Source organism: Triticum aestivum, chromosome 5D (assembly GCF_018294505.1).
Source record: "Triticum aestivum cultivar Chinese Spring chromosome 5D, IWGSC CS RefSeq v2.1, whole genome shotgun sequence".
In the NCBI taxonomy this organism is placed as follows: Eukaryota; Viridiplantae; Streptophyta; class Magnoliopsida; order Poales; family Poaceae; genus Triticum; species Triticum aestivum.
In genome coordinates, this window is record NC_057808.1 from 519,934,230 (window position 1) to 519,954,576 (window position 20,347).

Below are 20,347 nucleotides of genomic sequence, written 5' to 3' on the forward strand. Positions count from 1 at the left end.
GCAGCCACGTAAAACATGCAACAACAATTAGAGGACGTCTAACTTGTTTTTGCAGGGTATGCTATGTGATGTGATATGGCCAAAAGGATGTGATGAATGATATATGTGATGTATGAGATTGACATGTTCTTGTAATAGGAATCACGACTTGCATGTCGATGAGTATGACAACCGGCAGGAGCCATAGGAGTTGTCTTAATTTATTGTATGACCTGCGTGTCAATGAAAAACGCCATGTAATTACTTTACTTTATTGCTAACCGTTAGCCATAGTAGTAGAAGCAATAGTTGGCGAGACAACTTCATGAAGACACGATGATGGAGATCATGATGATGGAGATCATGGTGTCATGCCGGTGACGAAGGTGATCATGCCACGCCTCGAAGATGGAGATCAAAAGGCGCAAGATGATATTGGCCATATCATGTCACTTTATGATTTGCATGTGATGTTTGTCATGTTTACATCTTATTTGCTTAGAACGACGGTAGCATAAATAAGATGATCCCTCACTAAAATTTCAAGAGATGTGTTCCCCCTAACTGTGCACCGTTGCGAAGGTTCGTTGTTTCGAAGCACCACGTGATGATCGGGTGTGATAGATTCTAACGTTCGCATACAACGGGTGTTGACGAACCTAGCATGTACAGACATGGCCTCGAAACACAAGCAAAACACTTAGGTTGACTTGACGAGCCTAGCATGTACAGACATGGCCTCGGAACACAAGAGACCGAAAGGTCGAACATGAGTCGTATAGTAGATACGATCAACATGGAGATGTTCACCGATGATGACTAGTCCGTCTCACGTGATGATCGGACACGGCCTAGTCGATTCGGATCATGTATCACTTAGATGACTAGAGGGGAGTCTATCTAAGTGGGAGTTCATTAAATAATCAGATGAACTTAATTATCATGAACATAGTCAAAAGGAATTTGCAAATAATGTCGTAGCTTACGCCTTAGTTCTACTAAGATATGTTCCTAGAGAAAATTTAGTTGAAAGTTGATAGTAGCAATTATGCGGACTGGGTCCGTAAACTGAGGATTGTCCTCATTGCTGCACAGAAGGCTTATGTCCTTAATGCACCGCTCGGTGTGCTGAACCTCGAGCGTCGTCTGTAGATGTTACGAAACATCTGACATACACGTTTTGATGACTACGTGATAGTTCAGTGTGTGATCCTAACGGTTTAAAATTGTGGCACCAAAGACGGTTTTGAAACGTCGCAGAACATATGAGATGTTCCAAAGACTGAAATTGGGATTTCAGACTAATGCCCACGTCAAGAGGTATGAGACCTCTGACAAGTTTCTTAAGCCTGCAACTAAGGGAGAAAAGCTCAATCGTTGAGCATGTGCTCAGATTGTCTGAGTACTACAATCACTTGAATCGAGTGGGAGTTAATCTTCCAGATGAGATAGTGATGGTTCTCCATAGTCACTGCCACCAAGCTATTAGAGCTTCGTGATGAACTATAACATATCAGGGATAGACATGATGATCATTGAGCAACTCGCGTTGTTTGTCACCGCGAAAGTAGAAATCAAGAAGGAGCATCAATTGTTGATGGTTAGTAAAACCACTAGTTGCAAGAAGGGATACTTCATGAAACGGCAAATCAGTTGCTGCTCTAGTGAAGAAACCCAAGGTTGAACCTAAACCCGAGACTAAGTGCTTCTGAAATTAGGGGAACGGTCACTGAAGCAGAACTACCCTAGATACTTCGTAGATGAGAAGGCTGGCAAGGTCGATAGAAGTATATTGGATATACATTATATTAATGTGTACTTTACTAGTACTCCTAGTAGCACCAGGGTATTAGATACCGGTTCGGTTGCTAAATGTTAGTAACTCGAAATAAAAGCTGCGGAATAAACGGAGACTAGCTAAAGGTGAGATGACGATATGTGTAGGAAGTGTTTCCAAGGTTGATGTGATCAAGCATCGCATGCTCCCTCTACCATCGAGATTGGGGTTAAACCTGAATAATTATTATTTGGTGTTTGCGTTGAGCATAGACATGATTGGATTATGTTTATCGCAATACGGTTATTCATTAAAGGAGAATAATGGTTACTCTGTCTATTTGAATAATACCTTCAATGGTCTTGCACCTAAAATGAATGGTTTATTGAATCTCGATCGTAATGATACACATGTTCATGCCAAAAGATATAAGATAGTAATGATAGTACCACATACTTGTGGCACTGCCACTTGAGTCATATTGGTATAAAACGCATGAAGAAGCTCCATGTTGATGGATCTTTGGACTCACTCGTTTGTGAAAACATTGAGACATGCGAACCATGACTATTAGTATATATGAATGAAGAAAGTCCATACAGATGGATCATTTGGACTCACTTGATTTTGAATCACTTGAGACATGCAAATCATACCACATGGGCAAGATGACTGAAAGGCCTCGTTTTCAGTAAGATGGAACAAGAGAGCAACTTGTTGGAAGTAATACATTTATGTGTGCAGTCCAATGAGTGCTGAGGCACGCAGTGGATATCGTTATGTTCTTACTTGACAGATGATTTGAGTAGATGCTGAGAATATTTACTTGATGAAACACAAGTCTGAATTATTGAAAGGTTCAAGTAATTTCAGAGTGAAGTTGAAGATCGTCGTGACAAGAGGATAAAATGTCTGTGATATGATCATAGAGATGAATATCTGAGTTACGAGTTTGGCACACAATTAAGAAATTGTGGAAATTGTTTCACGACTAATACCGCCTGGAACACCATATTGTGATGGTGTGTCCGAACATCATAACTGCACCCTATTGGATATGGTGCATACCATGATGTCTCTTATCGAATTACAACTATCGTTTATGGGTTAGGCATTAGAGACAACCGCATTCACTTTAAATAGGGCACCACGCAATTCCGTTGAGACGACACCGTATGAACTATGGTTTAGAGAAACCTAAGCTATCGTTTCTTAAAAGTTTGGGGCTGCGACGCTTATGTGAAAAAGTTTCAGGCTGATAAGCTCGAACCCAAAGCGGATAAATGCATCTTCATAGAATACCCAAAACAGTTGGGTATACCTCCTATTTCAGATCTGGAAGCAAAAGTGATTGTTTCTAGAAACAGGTCCTTTCTCGAGGAAAAGTTTCTCTCGAAAGAATTGAGTGGGAGGATGGTGGAGACTTGATGAGGTCATTGAACCGTCACTATAACTAATGTGTAGCAGGGCACAGGAAGTTGTTCCTATGGCACCTACACCAATTGAAGTGGAAGCTTATGATAGTGATCATGAAACTTCAGATCAAGTCACTACCAAACCTCATAGGACGACAAGGATGCGTACTACTTCAGAGTGGTACGTAATCCTGTCTTGGAAGTCATGTTGCTAGACAACGATGAACCTACGAGCTATAGAGAAGCGATGGTGGGCCCGGATTCTGACGAATGGCTCGAGGCCATAAAATCCGAGAGGATCCATGTATGAAAACAAAGTATAGACTTTGAAAGAACTACTTGATGGTCGTAAGGTTGTTGGGTACAAATGGATTTTAAAGGGAAGACAGACAATGATGGTAAGTGTCACCATTAAGAAAGCTCGACTTGTCGTTAATATGTTTTCCGGCAAGTTCAAGGAGTTGACTGCGATGAGACTTTCTCACTCGTGGCGATGCTAAGAGTCTGTTAGAATTATATTAGCAGTTACTGCATTATTTATGAAATCTTGCAGATAGGATGTCAAAACATTGTTTCCTCGACGATTTTCTTGAGGAAAGGTTGTATGTGATACAACCAGAAGGTTTTGTCAATCCTGAAAGATGTTAACAAGTATGCAAAGCTCCAGCAATCCGTCTAACGATTGGAGTAAGCATCTCGGAGTTGGAATGAACGCTTTGATGAGATGGTCAAAGATTTTGGGTTTATACAAAGTTCATGAGAAACTTGTATTTCCAAAGAAGTGAGTGGGAGCACTATAGAATTTTTTATGAGTATATGTTGTTAAGATATTGTTGATCAGAAATGATGTACAATTTCTGGAAAGCATCCAGGGTTATTTGAAAAGTGTTTTTAATGGAAAACCTGGATTAAGCTACTTGAAGATTGAGCATCAAGATCTATAAGGATAGATCAAAAACGCTTAATAGTACTTTCAAATGAATACATACCGTGACAAGATTTTGAAGGAGTTCAAAATAGATCAGCAAAGAAGGAGTTCTTGGATGTGTTACAAGGTGTGAGTATTGAGTAAGACTCAAGACCTGACCACGGCAGAAGAAAGAGAAAGGACGAAGGTCGTCCCCTATGCTTTAGACGTAGGCTCTACAATATTCTATGCTGTGTACCGCACCTGAAGTGTGCCTTGCCATGAGTTAGTCAAGGGGTACAATAGTGATCCAGGAATGGATCACATGACAGCGGTCGAACTTATCCTTAGTATCTAGTGGACTAAGGAATTTTCTCGATTATGGAGGTGGAAAGGGGGTTCATCGTAAAGGGTTACGTTGATGCAAACTTTGACACTAATCCGGATGACTCTGAGTAGTGAACTGGATTCGTATAGTAGAGCAGTTATTTGGAATAGCTCCAAGTAGCGCGTGGTAGCTGCATCTACAAGATGACATAGAGATTTGTAAAGCACACACGGATCTGAATGTTGCAGACCCGTTGACTAAAACCTCTCTCGTAAGCATAACATGATCAAACCCTAGAACTCATTGAGTGTTAATCACATGGTGATGTGAACTAGAATATTGACTCTAGTAAACTCTTGGGTATTAGTCACATGACGATGTGAACTTTGAGTGTTAATCACATGGTGATGTGAACTAGATTATTGACTCTAGTGCAAGTGGGAGACTGTTGGAAATATGCCCTAGAGGCAATAATAAAATGGTTATTATTGTATTTCCTTGTTCATGATAATTGTCTGTTGTTCATGCTATAATTGTATTAACTGGAAACCGTAATACATGTGTGAATACATAGACCACAACATGTCCCTAGTAAGCCTCTAGTTAACTAGCTCGTTGATCAATAGATGGTTATGGTTTCCTGCCCATGGACATTGGATGTCATTGATAACGGGATCACATCATTAGGAGAATGATGTGATGGAAAAGACCCAATCCTAAGCATAGCACAAGATCGTGTAGTTCGTTTGCTAGAGCTTTTCTAATGTCAAGTATCATTTCCTTATACCATGAGATTGTGCAACTCCCGGATACCGTAGGAATGCTTTGGGTGTACCAAACGTCACAACGTAACTGGGTGGCTATAAAGGTGCACTACAGGTATCTCCGAAAGTGTCTGTTGGGTTGGCACGAATCGAGACTGGGATTTGTCACTCCGTATGACGGAGAGGTATCTCTGGGCCCACTCGGTAATGCATCATCATAATGAGCTCAATGTGACTAAGGAGTTAGCCACGGGATCATGCGTTACGGTACGAGTAAAGTGACTTGCCGGTAACGAGATTGAACAAGGTATTGGGATACCGACGATCGAATCTCGGGCAAGTAACGTACCGATTGACAAAGGGAATTGTATACGGGATTGATTGAATCCTCGACATCGTGGTTCATCCGATGAGATCATCGTGGAACATGTGGGAGCCAACATGGGTATCCAGATCCCGCTATTGGTTATTGACGGGAGAGTCGTCTCGGTCATGTCTGCATGTCTCCCGAACCCGTAGGGTCTACACACTTAAGGTTCGGTGACGCGAGAGTTGTAGAGATATTAGTATGCGGTTAACCGAAAGTTGTTCGGAGTCCCGGATGAGATCCCGGAGATCACGAGGAGTTCCGGAATGGTCCGGAGGTAAAGATTTATATATGGGAAGTCCTATTTTGGCCACCGGAAAATGTTCGGGATTTTTCGGTATTGTACCGGGAAGGTTCTAGAAGGTTCCGAAGTGGGGCCCACCTTCATGGGGGACCCACATGAACGTGGATAGTGGGGGCAAGGCCCCACACCCCTGGTCCAGGCGCACCAAGATCCCAGCTTAGAAGGAATAAGATCATATCCCGAAGGGATAAGATCAAGATCCCTAAAAAAGGGGGATAACAATCGGTGGGGAAGGGAAATGATGAGATTTCTTTCCCCCACCTTTGCCAACGCCCCAATGGACTTGGAGGGCAAGAAACCAGCCCCCTCCACCCCTATATATAGTGGGGAGGCGCATGGGAGCAGCACCCCAAGCCCTGGCGCCTCCCTCCCTCCCGTGACACCTCTTCCTCCCCTCTTACGCTTGGCGAAGCCCTGCCGGGATCCCGCTACTTCCACCACCACGCCATCGTGCTGCTGGATCTCCATCAACTTCTCCTCCCCCCTTGATGGATCAAGAAGGAGGAGACGTCCCCGCTCCGTACGTGTGTTGAACGCGGAGGTGCCGTCCGTTCGGCGCTAGGATCATCGGTGATTTGGATCACGACGAGTACGACTCCATCAACCCCGTTCTCTTGAACGCTTCCGCACGCGATCTACAAGGGTATGTAGATGCACTCCCCTCTCTCTCGTTGCTAGATGACTCCATAGATTGATCTTGGTGATACGTAGAAAATTTTAAATTTCTGCTTCATTCCCCAACAGTTTCTACGGCCAGTAGGAGGCCCAGTGTCACTACAGTAAATATTAGCCCATGGTTATTGTGGCCTAGTTTTAAAAAATAGGTTATTGCAGCCACTAGTTAACCGCGGAAAAAGAAATTCAATGACTACAAGCAAACAAATAAACAAGACAACAAGGAAATAAATAAGCAAGCAACTAACGCTAGGCTATCACGGCTATTACATATATTACATCCACTGGGCATCAAAGTTCGCCACCAGTGCAAATATAGGGAACAAAGCAGCATATCATATACACTGGTTGTCAAAGTTGGCGACCAGCGCAAATAAATGCCGCAGCAAAACAAATCGAGAACTGAAACCACTTCAGAAGATCTCAAGAAACAATATCCTGGGTACCCATAATGCTGGCAAGCTGCTTAGCAAGCTTATTAACTTTCTCTTGTTTGGCGCTTAAATCCTCCAGCGCTTGCTGTTGCACCAGAAAATATGCATCTGAATTCTGCAGGGACTTCCTCAGTCCTTCAGCTTCCTGTCGCAGCACATCTGATCGATGTCTTTCAACTTGAAGTTGAGACTCAAGAAGACGAACTGATTCAGGCAGCGAGTTCGAAGAGCTTGTGCCAGCAGTAGTGGCCAGTAACTCGAACACTACATCAAGACAGGACTTTTGGGTTCCCTCACTGTCGTCAAGATAGTTTTTATCAGCTTTCTTGGAGACCAACAGGGATGTCTCACTATCTTGAACCTTATCTGCATTACTTCCTTTACCATTGGATAACGCGGTACTGTTCTCCAATATTTTGTCCGCATTCTAAAAGAGAAACAAGCAGACACATCACATGTTTACCATGTTGTATATGAAACTCATTTTGGTAAATGAGTTCAGTAGTAAAGTGGACAGGATAACAGCATGAAACAAACATATATCTATGTACCATGGTCACTTTATGGTCTATATCATTCTAGTTTTTGTTGCCAAATCAAGATAGAGACACAGTTCAAATAATATTTGTTCAAGACAAAGCAGAATAGACAGAATATAAGTGTGGGTAACTATAGAGCAATAACAACACTTGTAATGTGCATGACATGAGAACATAACTGTTTATTCAATTGAAACTGAAATCAACATAGAGCAGGTTACAACAGCAAACCAGTTAAAGAAACAGGTTTAAAACATACCTGTTGCGCCATTGGAGTTTCAATTCCATCCTTCAAATTGAAAATAGTTGGTATGAGTAAATACAGTAATGCAAGAGCAAAGGAGTATGAACCATAGCTACAGAACCTGACCTGAGAACAAATCTTCTTCTCCTTTAAGCGTTGAGTTGGGATTCGGAGTGGTGGTCCTCGTGCTTTGGGCACTGCAGTTCCCTTACTAACTGCTCGTGTTTGGGTGCTCTGTGGTGGAGACGGTGCTGTGTCAACTGGAACTGGGTTACTATCTGCCGGGGTTGGGGTTAGAAGGGGTGTAGCTGGTTCTCTGTCCAACTGGGTAGGGGTACAATCTGCGAGAGTCTGGGTTATGTGTGGTGGATCTGGTCCTTGGGCAAGTACAACCGTGGTTCTATCTGCATCAACTGGTAGCACTATCTTTTCTGAAGACCGTGTTGTTACTCCCTTAGATACTGCCATCACGCTCTCCAATTCAAATGGCTGATAAACAAGAAAAGTAATTGAAAGTATAGACATTGTATGATAGACAGGTGCAATGGATAGTGGGGAATAAAAGAGGGCATGAAATAATTCATATTTATGTTGTCTAACCAAACAGGATAGCATGACACAATTTCACATATATGATGGCTAACTAAACAGGATAGCATGACACAATTTCACATTATGATGGCTAACTAAAAAAGATGGAAAGACATAGTTCAAAATATGAGACTATGTAAACAGGATGACATGACATAACTATATAATGTGTTTATTAAATAGGTTGGCATGCCATAATTCACATACATTCACGGATAGAATGCCATAATTCAAAATATGATGACTGTAAACACTAAACAGGATGAGATGATATAACTATATGATGTCTTTATTAAATGGGTTGCCATGCCATAATTCAGATAGATGATGTGTATGTACTATGTAAACATGATGGCATGATATAATTCAAATATATGATTTATATAGTAAGCAAGTAAGCAGATGGCAATCCATATATGATGTAAAAACTAAGCAATGCAAGACAACATGCATGACATGGGTAATATAACCCTGCCAAGTTTGAGCATAGACCTCAGGGGGGAAATAGGACTGGTCATCAGTCTCTGAATCCTCCTCTGAGGAGCTCTCTGTAACCAGCAAGATGTCTGCTTCAGCAGGTAGCATTGTCTGCTCTGAATACCTTGTTTTCACTCCAGATACTTCCATCACCGCTTCAAATGGCTGATGCACAGGAAGAGTAGTTGAATATACAAACGTTGTCGACAAATGGAACACGTAATACAAAAAAATGATAGCATGATATAATTCACATACATGATGATTGGCTAAACAGCATGGCATTGCATAATTCACATATATAATGCCTTTGCAACAAGATAGCATTGTATAATTCACATATATAATGTCTTGCAACAAGATGGCAATGCATAATTCACATATATGGTAATTAGACACTGAACAGGTGGCATTCACACAAAGCATGTCTAAACTAATCAAATGACATAGCAATGCGAGACACCATACGCACGATATGAGCAACATAACCCTGCCAAGTTAGAGCATACACCTCGGGGGGGGGGGAATAGGACTGGTCATCTGTCTCTGAATCCTCCTCTGAGGAGCTATCCGTAACCAGCGAGATATGCGCTTCGTCAGATAGCATAGTCTGCTCTGAAGACCTTGTTTTCACTCCAGAATTTGCCATCACCGTGTCAAATGGCTGATGCACACGAAGAGCAGTTGAATGTACTAACATTGTTGACAAATGTAATATGTAACGAAAAAAAGGATGGCCTGATATAATTTACATATAAGATGACTGGCTAAGCAGGATGGCATTGCAAAATTCACATATATGATGCCTGGCTAAACAAGATGGCGTTGCATAATTCACATAAACGATGAATAAACTAAACAGATGGCATTCGCACAAAGGATGTCTAAACTAAGCAGATGACATATTTGATGTATAAAGTAAGCAATGCAAGACACCATATGCATGATATAACCAACATCAGCATGCCAAGTTAGAGCGAAGACCTCAGGGGGTAAATAGGAGTTGTCTTCTCCTTCTGAATCCCCCTCAGAACAGATATCTTCCTCTCGATTACAATCCGAAATGCGTGGAGGGGGGCTGCCTTTGCGCCTACCATGGAGCGACGTCTGCATGAAATTTTATTGCCACGCAAGGCTCGTCTCTTTTGCTCTACATGTTCAGTTCCATTGTTTACAATAACTGTCATGCATAGGAATAAAACATAGTGAGATTATGTAAGGAGTGCATGCAGAAATCCAGAGTGATGGTAGCAACCTGTGGATAGACCCAAAACCAATAATAGCAGGCAGATAATGGCTTCAGTTAAAAAATACAGATAATGGCTTCTTTACTGTTTGTTTCCCACCCAACATGAAACTCATAGTAGACACCGGAGATTAACCAGATAGTAGATAGATACTATTGATAGCGGCCCCGATATGTACCCCACAACCATTTAAAAACTCAAGTTTGACCATTAGTTTGGAGCTGACTCAGAGTCTAATCGGTGAACAGGACGATAAAGTAGCATGTAATATTAAGCGATGCATAACGTAAGCAGACACGAAAGAGTGCGACCTCTCTTGCGGACCCGTGTAGTCCTCGAGGTCATCTGCTCGGTTGATGATGGTAATGCAGTTTTCATGGCTGCCAGCGGCGGGGAAGAAGATCTGAGGCGGCGAAAGACAGTCTGGAGGCCGGATCCCTGCTGTGCTGGACCCTTCTGTCGTTGGAGCAGCTGAGCTGGGGTGGACGACGGCGCAGCAGGAGCGGGACAAACCACGCAAGGTTTTCTTTGACAACTATCTGTAAGAGAAGTAATTCTGTAAGGGCTCGTTTGAATTGGAGGATTCCAACAATGCAGGGATAGGAAATAGACAGGAATAGGATAGGAATGCACGTGCAAAACAGAGAATTTAAAAACACAGGATTTCTGCCAATCTGGGTGTTTGATTCACAACAATTGGAAGATCACAGGATGCAAAGAAGCATGGTGAGATTAAGTCAAACCACAAGAAAATGTACGGTTATAATGCTATTATGCTACTATCTCTTAGTCTTGTGCTTCATGAATAGGAATTTGAAAAGGAGGACAAGTGAAAATTAAAATTCCTACGTTTTTTCTTTCAAGGAGACACTAAAGGAACAAATCCGTGTGCTCAGTGGACAATATATATAACATGTAGAGTAAAAAAGAGATGCAACAAGTGTACAACCTCTTTGGCGAAGCCATGTCGATCTCAGCGTGATTGGGTTGGCCGGTGAGGATGCTCCGGCTGACTTTGCTGTCGGAGGAGGGGAAGAAGATCTTAGGCGTCTGGAGATGGAGCCCGAGGTACTGCTCCGCTGTGATGGAGGGTTTCGTCGTTGGAGCAGCTCCGGTGAGTTGTACGACGCCGAGGCTGAAGCAGGACAAGAGAGACAACGAACAACGTTAACCTGAGTGGAATTCTAATAGCATCTCCAATACATGACGTAAAATACATAACCACAAAGTGCTAGATGTAAAATACATCAGCCGCTCATCTCTGAACTTAACTGTCGAAACTGAACTTAACTGTCGAAACTGAATTTTGCTGTCGAAACTGAACGCACTAGCAAGGTGAGGCTACACGTCGGTCGCCTGACTTTTTCATCTCTGGTCAGTCGATTTTGCAGCCGTTGGATACGAAATCAAGGGCCTGCGGTTCATCTTCAACCTCCACCCCCTGAGCCGCCAGCCACCACCGGCCAAACAGCAGCCCCCCGCCGCCCGCGGCCGGCGGTGCGCCGCCCCGCCCGCCCCGAAAACACTCCCCACCGCCGGTCCGCCGCCGCCCCGGCCATCCCTCTAGGCCCCCCCCCCGTGCCGAGCTTTTTCTCCGGCGATCCCCACGCCACCGCCCCGCCACCGCCGGCGACCACCGCCCCCATCCTGAACCCTAAGATAGATAGTGGGGTACCTCTCCGGCGAGCCCCCCTCCCCGCTGCGGCTGGTTCTTCCTTCACCCCGGCGAGCCCCCCCCACCCCTGAAAATCGACTGACCCAAAAGTCGATTCAGTCGACTGAAGTGTAGCTAAATCGGAGCAGCATCGCAAGCAAGAGCAAGAGCGAGAGCAGCAGCGCGAGCAAGAGCAATAGCAAGAGCAGACCAGGCAGGGGACCGAGAGCAAGAGCAGAGCAGCAGCGCGAGCGAGAGCTAAAGCAGCAGCAGCTCCTACTGATGTGGACGTCGCCGCCGAGGGAGCGACGCCGTGGAGGAAGTGGCCGGCGACGCCGCCGTGGATGGAGCCGCGCCGTGTCGGCTCGGGACCGAGCGCCGGCAGCACCGTGAGATCGAATCAAGAAGAAAATGCGGCGATTAGTGTACAACCTCTTTGGTGGCGCCGATTAGGCCGCAGCTTCATCCGAGGAAACGGTGATGATGATGCTCTTCCGGTGGTGCAGGTGAAGACGGCGGTGTGGGAATGGAGGTGGCGCGAAAGACGAGGGGAACGTCGGGGCAGCTCCTTGGAGGTGGAGGACGGGGTGGCTGAACCGGCGGGACGATGAGATCGACGACGGATCCTCATCCGGTACGGTGGATGAGGGACGTCGAGGTGTTGCTGTGGACGACGTCGTCGGGGAAGAGGCTCCGGCTGGGTGGCGGACGGAGCAGGGTGTGGGGTTTCGTCGCGGGTTTTCGCGGCCTCGGTGTACGAATGGGTGGGCGGATGGGATGGCAGTGGGGAACCATGGCTTAGAGACGCGCTTGTCCGAAATGTGGGGTAAGTTACGAAAGTACCCCCACCGATTTGAGGCGGTTCTTTCGGTTCAGGGGTAGCACGGGCATTTCGCGTGTCGGGATTTCACAGGAGGTGGGAGTTTTCGCGCGCGTTGTAATTTCGGAATAGCAAGGCGCGGGTTGAGATGGAGGGAGTTGTCGGAGCACAACGAGACAAAGATATATCTTAAATATTTCGGGCTAACAAGGCGCGGGTTGAAATTTCCGGACAAGCCTAACGTGTACTGTACCAAATCAATGCGCACTACAAATGTCATTCAAAACTTTGAATTCATGTTATGTTCAATTAAAATATTTCGCTACGTGTATAATGCATGCAACCTACTACTCAAATGAACGTTTTAGTGCATTCCAAACGTATATACTACCGCTTCAATATGAACTAAATTTGAATTCGTTTCTCTATTTGAATAAGATCTACAGTAATGATTGTTGTGAAGTCAAAGCATTTGAATTCGTTTCTCTGTTTTAATAAGATCTACAATCATCATTATTGTCAAGTTAAACCATCGTTTGTGTATTATCTTCACAGCACACCACATGATTAGTCTCGAGTTACATATGAACTATGTGTACTATATGAACTCGAACTAGATTTTTTGAATCCACTTTATTTTGATTTCAAATCACATTACATTTCTAGCTCTAGCTAGATCTTCATAATCTAAACCATGTCTCATATGTATAATGTGTTTATCACATTATGTATGGTGCCCCGCCCCCTACGCCTACAAGTATTTAGATGTGAGTTGCAAACACCACACATTACCACAAATTCAAATAAAATGTGAGAATGTTCGATATATAGTATTGTTTAGATTGTTCGATATTTAGTTGTAAGCTGCAAACGCCACACATTATCACAAATTCAAATAAAATGTGAGATTGTTTGATGTATAGTATGGTTTAGATTGTTCGGCATTTAGCTGTGAGTTGCAAACGCCATGCATTATCACATTATGGTATAACATGTGCACAGCACGTGTATCACCGCTATATTCATGCATGCAATGTTTAAAACACTATGATCTCCTATTCAAATATATGAATCCGCTTTCATATCAAATTATGATCTTTGTTAGTCTCTTACACCCACACAATCCTCTAACCTTTGTAGCTACCACTAACTTTCTCTCGTGCATGCACACGCCCTCCTCGCCCTCCCCCTCCCTCGGCATTCTATCCACCGGGCACATTCATTTTTTTCTTTAGGTCGTTCTCCCAGAGTCTCCACAACTCCTTTCCGACACACACCGATCGATAAACCTCTCCAGCGATGCCTGCCTACAACATACACACACACCTTCAATCTCCTCCTTTATGTGTCCTTGCCTCGTGTCTCTCATACGGTCAGACACACGTGTAAACTCTCGCCCCTCTTTTCATCGATCTCACAACCGCACACTCCTCCCCCTATCTAGCTAGTAGTTGGGCCTCTCGCACCACCTCCTAGCTCCATTCTCTCTGTCTATCCGTCTCGCTGGGCCTTATTTGCCTCTAACAAATGGACGTACACCGACCGATCTCTCGCTATACATATAGCTAGCTAGGTCCTTATAACTCGTTTTTACCCACACGTCAATCGATCTACCTCATTAGTTGTGTCTCTCCCTTCCTCCGACAAACAACAATTGATCTACCGATCTAGTTAGGTTTGCTTACCAAACACATGGTTCCCCTTCATCATCCATGGATGCGTCCCGACAGATCTATCACGCACAGGCACACACAGAAACACATCCCCACTCTTATTGATAACATTGCAGTTCCACCCTCAGTTTGTCTAGTAGGCCTCTCCCACCATCTTCGAGAAGCAACTCCATCACCCATCCAGCACTCTACCCCTCTCCCTCCCTCTCCCTCCCTCTCTCTCTCCTCTCTCTCTCTCTGTCCCATCATATTTCCCGTCCTTCAGTTATGTATGGATGTCGACCGATCTCCCTCAAGACATAGCTGGGTCTCTCCTTCTCAACACATATACGAGTCGTTCTACCTCTATAGTTAGGCCTCTGCCTACCCCTCCCCCACCCCCTCCCCCCACACACACCGATACATCGAGCGCTCTAGTCATGTCTCCCTGCCACACACAAACTTGACATGTGCCCTCTAACGTTCCGGTAGGCCAGTCGCCCTATATCTTTGACTTGCACACACACAATTTCGATGGCTCTCTTCATCGATCTCGCACCCACCCACTTGATCCTCTCTTCGACTCTATCGATAGCTATGACCCCTCCCTCTCTTCTCGTGGATTGCCCGACCCTCTATGTATGATATGGATAGGCCTCCATTTCACACACATTGCATGCAAAATTTTGTTTGAGATGTCATCGACACATATTCCCACAAATAATTCACGAAATCAACCCCCACCCGACCCCCACCCCAAAACAAAAAACACTCACGAACGCGGTTTGTATCTCTCACACACACCCACGTAGGTGGGGGACGTGCACGAAGAGAAGAGGTGCATGCACGGCGCACGTACTCCCGTCTCTTTCCCAACCACACCCGCGCGGTACACGGTGGAGCTCATTTCTGTACGAAAAAGGCAGCCCACGTGGTAATTTGGCACGTGTACTGGTTGTCCACTTGGTGGAGGGAGGATCGTCTACCACGGGTGAACAAACAAATTGCGACTTGACGTGTTATGTTAAAAAAAGAGGCAAACCATGTGGGGCCTACCTTAGAGGCAAGGCTCTATACACTGGAGTACTTTTGATGTGTCCCGTCAACTCGCAGAACGAGGAGAAGCTTGCTTAGTACGCCGTCTCCCCCGCCCACGGGCGCGGTGGCTCGCAGGATGAGGTGAAGCTTGCTCCGCCTTACGCCCGCTCCCTCGCCCATGCGCGCGGTGGCTCGCAGGACGAGGAGAAAAATTTACTACTCCCTCCGTTTACTCCTCGTCCCTACTACCTTGGTTATAGAGATTATATCATATTGTTTGGAATATATATGTCCTTTAGTAGATTTCAATATGAACTACTAGTACATACTCCAAACACTGATGTATATAGACGTATTTTAGAGTGTAGATTCACTCATTTTGCTCCGTATGTAGCACTCTCCCTCGCCCCTCGACCCTCGCCCACGTGGTGGACGTGCAGCAATTCATTCGGTCTCATATAGCCAGAACGATATATACTGCACTACCATTATTGCTCGACTTCCCGAAGAGGCGAAGAGCCAATCGCAAGGTTAATATTTTGGAGATGCCAAGCGCAAGGTTATAGGAGAACGAGTAGTAGGTGCCGCGTCATTTATAAATAAAGTTTTTTTTCTTCAGTGGCACGTACGCAATATGATAGGTTCATATGGAGAGAAAAGGAAACCGCTCCACTATATACATAGTCAGGACGGGCCAGCCTACACGGTTGCTTGCTGGGGTTGCTCTCTTCACACTCTCTCGCACAAAACGACTGTGGCCACATCTCTAACATCCCGGCGGATCACGTCCGCTTGGGGAAGGGGTGGATGCTTAGTGTAGATGCGGTGGCCGTCGCCGACGGCGAAAACCCACTGTCGGCACGTCCCGATCAGGGGTCCCCGCCGTTCTCTCTCACAAAGCCGGTGAGGTTGCCTTCGTCCCTTGCTCACTGCCGCGACGTGGGCAGTTGCCGCCTCCCGCCGCCCTCCTCAAGGTTGTGCTACGTCCCTCAGGTACAACTCCCTTTACAGCCGGCTTGCACCACTGCTCCAGCTGCCCACATCACTCCCTGTGGATATTTCTCTACTTCTTTGCCCCGCACATACCTCTACTGGCTTCTACGTACTGTATTTGTGATGAGTTTATGTCTCATCAACTAGTCCCAGTAATCTTATTCTAATCACGCTTCTTCAATTTCTTTGCCACAGGGATGCTCATCTCGATTTTGGTGAAACTGCACAAAATGATCCGATGGTCAAAAGGTTGCAAACTTCATTTATTAGGAAGCTCGAACGTTGCCAGCAAATTGAAGCCTGGTCAGGGTTCACGGTTCAAGGGCTAGGGACTGCATGGATCTTTTTTTCTTTAGCTGCCTCTGTTCCAAAATAAGTGTCAACTTTAGTAGTAGTACAACTTTGTACTAAAGTTTGCACAAAGTTGAGACACTTATTTTGGAACGGAGGGAGTACATATTTGCTATGATCTGTCAATCATTGAGATGCAATAGCATGCATGTTAGTCTCCTTTGTATTTGATGAAATGTTGCAACGGGCAACCTTGGACGCAAGATACATGTAACAGAAGCTGGAAGCTTCATAGCATTGTACAAATTTATCTCGCTGATAAATTACAGTACGTACTATACTAGTACTTCCTCCGTTCCTAAATATAAGTCTTTGTAGAGATTTCACCATGAACCACATGCGGATGTATATAGATGCATTTTAAGTGTAGATTCATTCATTTTGTTCCGTATGTAGTGGAATCTCTACAAAGACTTATCTACTAGTAATAGCTAGCCCCCACTACTAGGAATTCTCTATCCTCTCCTTGAGCCACATCATCAAAATTGATGTAGCCGTTAGATGAAGTAAATCAGTCCATAATAGCCGTCTGATCTAGACGTTGAGAGGCTCCGCACTAAGCCACATGCAAGCATGCAGAAATACCGTGGCACATGCATGTGAGTGGGTTTTAAATCACATCAACATGTCTGCATGCAAGCATGCACCGGTAGCATGCATGTAAGTGAGCTTTTAAGTCCCATTAACATGTCAAAAAGAAAAATATAATCCCATTATGCAGTAGGAGTTGGCTGATCTTTTTTCCTTACGTGGGATGATCTAAATGATGATGGGAGTTTATTTAGTTTGGCTACCACATTTGTCATGCGGTTATAGAGTTTTTTTAGTTCTATGAAATCGATAATTTTGCGCAGAGAGATATACCGCTGTTCCGCGGCAACGCGCGGGGACTCATCTAGTAATATTTAGGAACGGAGGGAGTACTATGTAAAGAGTTAGGTGTCGCACGGTGATAGTGTGAGGTGGGCCATGTAATCACTGAGCCTGCGTGTTTTCACTGCTCTTGCACGCCTCCGCTGTAAGAATGGAGAAAATTGTAATCTAGTAGTAGTACCTCCTTTCGCCGAAAGCGTGGGACATCCAGCAGTCCTACCACCTCAGTAATAAAGACCAATGAGCCGTCAAATCACATAGACCCAGCAGTAAGTTGGACGGACGAAGCAACCATCACTCTTGCGCCAGTGAGAGGTCGCGTCCGCTCTGCCCGGGCATGAATGCGGCACCGATTCTTTGGAGCGGCGCTGACCGTTTCGGGCGGGAAGCGCGCGCGGGCGATGGAGGGGCTTTGGGTGGGCCAGGCTGGTCAGGAGCGGGCGTGGCAGCTGTCCGCATGTCCCTACCGGACACGCCCGGAAACGAGAGGATGCACCGACTCTCGCGGCTAAAATCGTACACTACACAACATCTCTCTGTAGGAGTAGGTCGATCTGTCGCTCTCTCTAACACACACATGCTGTTAAACACACACACACACACACCGCACACGCACGCACCTTGGTCCCGTTGCACCTTCTAACGTGACTTATTACACATAGACGGAGGGAGTAGTAAGTATACGAGATACGGTGGCACACTGACTTAAGTCGAATACAAGTGCCCAAAATTTGTGTGCATGTTATAATAAGGATTCACTTAAAATAGTACGTGAGCGAACAGAGGGATCAATTGGACAGTGTTCCCGAGCAGTAGCGAGATGTGTGAGGTAAGATACACCGCTGGCGCTTTTAATTTTTCTTATTAATTTGTTTGTTTCACCCTCTGACTGGTGGGACCCAACGTACTACGTGGAGAGAGGTAAGGTGACTAAGGCTGCATTATTTCTGCACCACTGTGGATAGTCTTACCACCAAAGCCACATGACACGATTATGATTGAAATCCCAATGACTCCCACACACACAAAAAAAACACGGCATGCTTGTCACACGAATGCAGGAATGTATAAAAGGTTATTTCCCTCTCGTTGAACATAACGGGAGGGTTGTGTAGCTGGTTAGCCTGTTCGCTCATCAAACTTGAGGTCTCGGGTTCGATAACTACACTTGAGCATAATTTGTGCCAGGAGGATTCTTTGACTGGTCAAAATGTTTTCTAGGGTTTGCACGCTTCACACTCTCTCTCCAGTATATATATACACGCTGGAGCCTCAGCGCTTGTAGTTGCTCTCTTCACACTCTCTCGCCCTCTCCCGCTGGAGCCTCAGCGCTTGTAGTTGCTCTCTTCACACTCTCTCGCCCTCTCCAGATCTAAACAAGACTTCGTTGGCCTCTCTCTCCCCTCACTGCTGCTCAAAGAGCCGGCAGGATCCGTCCGCCGGGAAGGGAAGGAGGCTTAACGCTGTCGCCGTCGGCGAGGGACTACCGGCGCAGCTGTTCACTTTCCACCCAGCGGCGGCGCGGGAGGGCCTCCGACCCCTTCTTCTTCGCCGCCGTCCCGTCGCCCACCGAACCACGCCCCAAGTACCTTAAGGTATAATTTACTTACTCCACATGCATTGCTCTAGCTGCATGTATACCATGAATCTAGGACGTGGTTCAAAGAGGAAAGGAGTGGGGGAAAGTAGTGGGAAAAGTTGTATATAGCATGAATCTAGGACGTGGTTCAAAGAGGAAATGAAGGGGGAAAGTTGTATAGCATGAATCTAGGACGTGGTTCAAAGAGGAAAGGAATGGGGGAAAGTAGTGGGGAAAGTTGTATCGCATAAATCTAGGACGTGGTTCAAAGAGGAAAGGAAGGGGCGAAAGTACTAGTTCAAAAAGGAAAGGAAGGGACAAGGCTGTAGAGTTTGAGCAGGACTAGATTTGCTGCGCTCACATAGGGAAAGGTGTCTAAAGATAACAAAACTGGGACCAACACAAATATGCTCCTTGGTTGTTTGTTCTTTGTTGCAACAGACTGTGCATGACCACAGTACATCGGTAGATGCACATGGTGCTGGTGCGTCCACTGTCCCGTGCAACTCATTAGCTGTTGTTAATCTAAGGCCCTGTTTGGTTAAAAACTCCCTAGTCCCTACCTGCTTGGTTCCAGGGACTAAACATGGACTAGAGGTTATTAAATGACATGCTAAAAGACCATGTTACCCCTAGTAATGAACTAATAGAGACAAGGTGCGATGCGTGGCAGGGGCAACTGTTGGAAAAAGTCCCAAAAAGACTCCCTCGGGGTCTTCTTTCTTTAGTCCCAAATGCCCACTTTTAGTCCCTAAAAGTCCCTCCTGTTTGGTTTAGATGGGACTGACACGGAGTTTTTTTAGTCCCTACACCAAAATGTCCCTGTAAACAAACACCCTCTAATAATGCCGCTGGAAAATTGATGCAATGCCACAGTTAAAAGCAAATTACATGTTTAACGAATTTTATTGTTAATATAATCTCTATGTTAATATTAATCAATGCCACCGTTTGAGAAATGCTACTGTCTTGCTTTCTTTCCCATTTAGATAAGGTAGATGCTTCTTTTTGTTGGCTTCTGTGTCATCCACCGTTATTGACCACTAATTGTTTCCTTTGCACCTCTGTGTAAACAGGGTTATCTACTTCACCTCGTTGCCATTGTGACCTTTTGTTGCACTGCACAAAACACTTTTGTTTTAAGAGTGTTTTGTGCAGTTCAACCAAAATGTCACACCGACAACGTTGCTTGATTGCTTGATCTTAGTGGAACTGCACAAGAGGAGATCTTACTTCCTATCCGTTAAGGCGAATTTGGTTCAGATCTTCTTCTTGTGAGTTGTTTGAATTCCGCATCATGAGAGGTCAGTACTAGCCTTCTTTCACATGATTCTGCAGT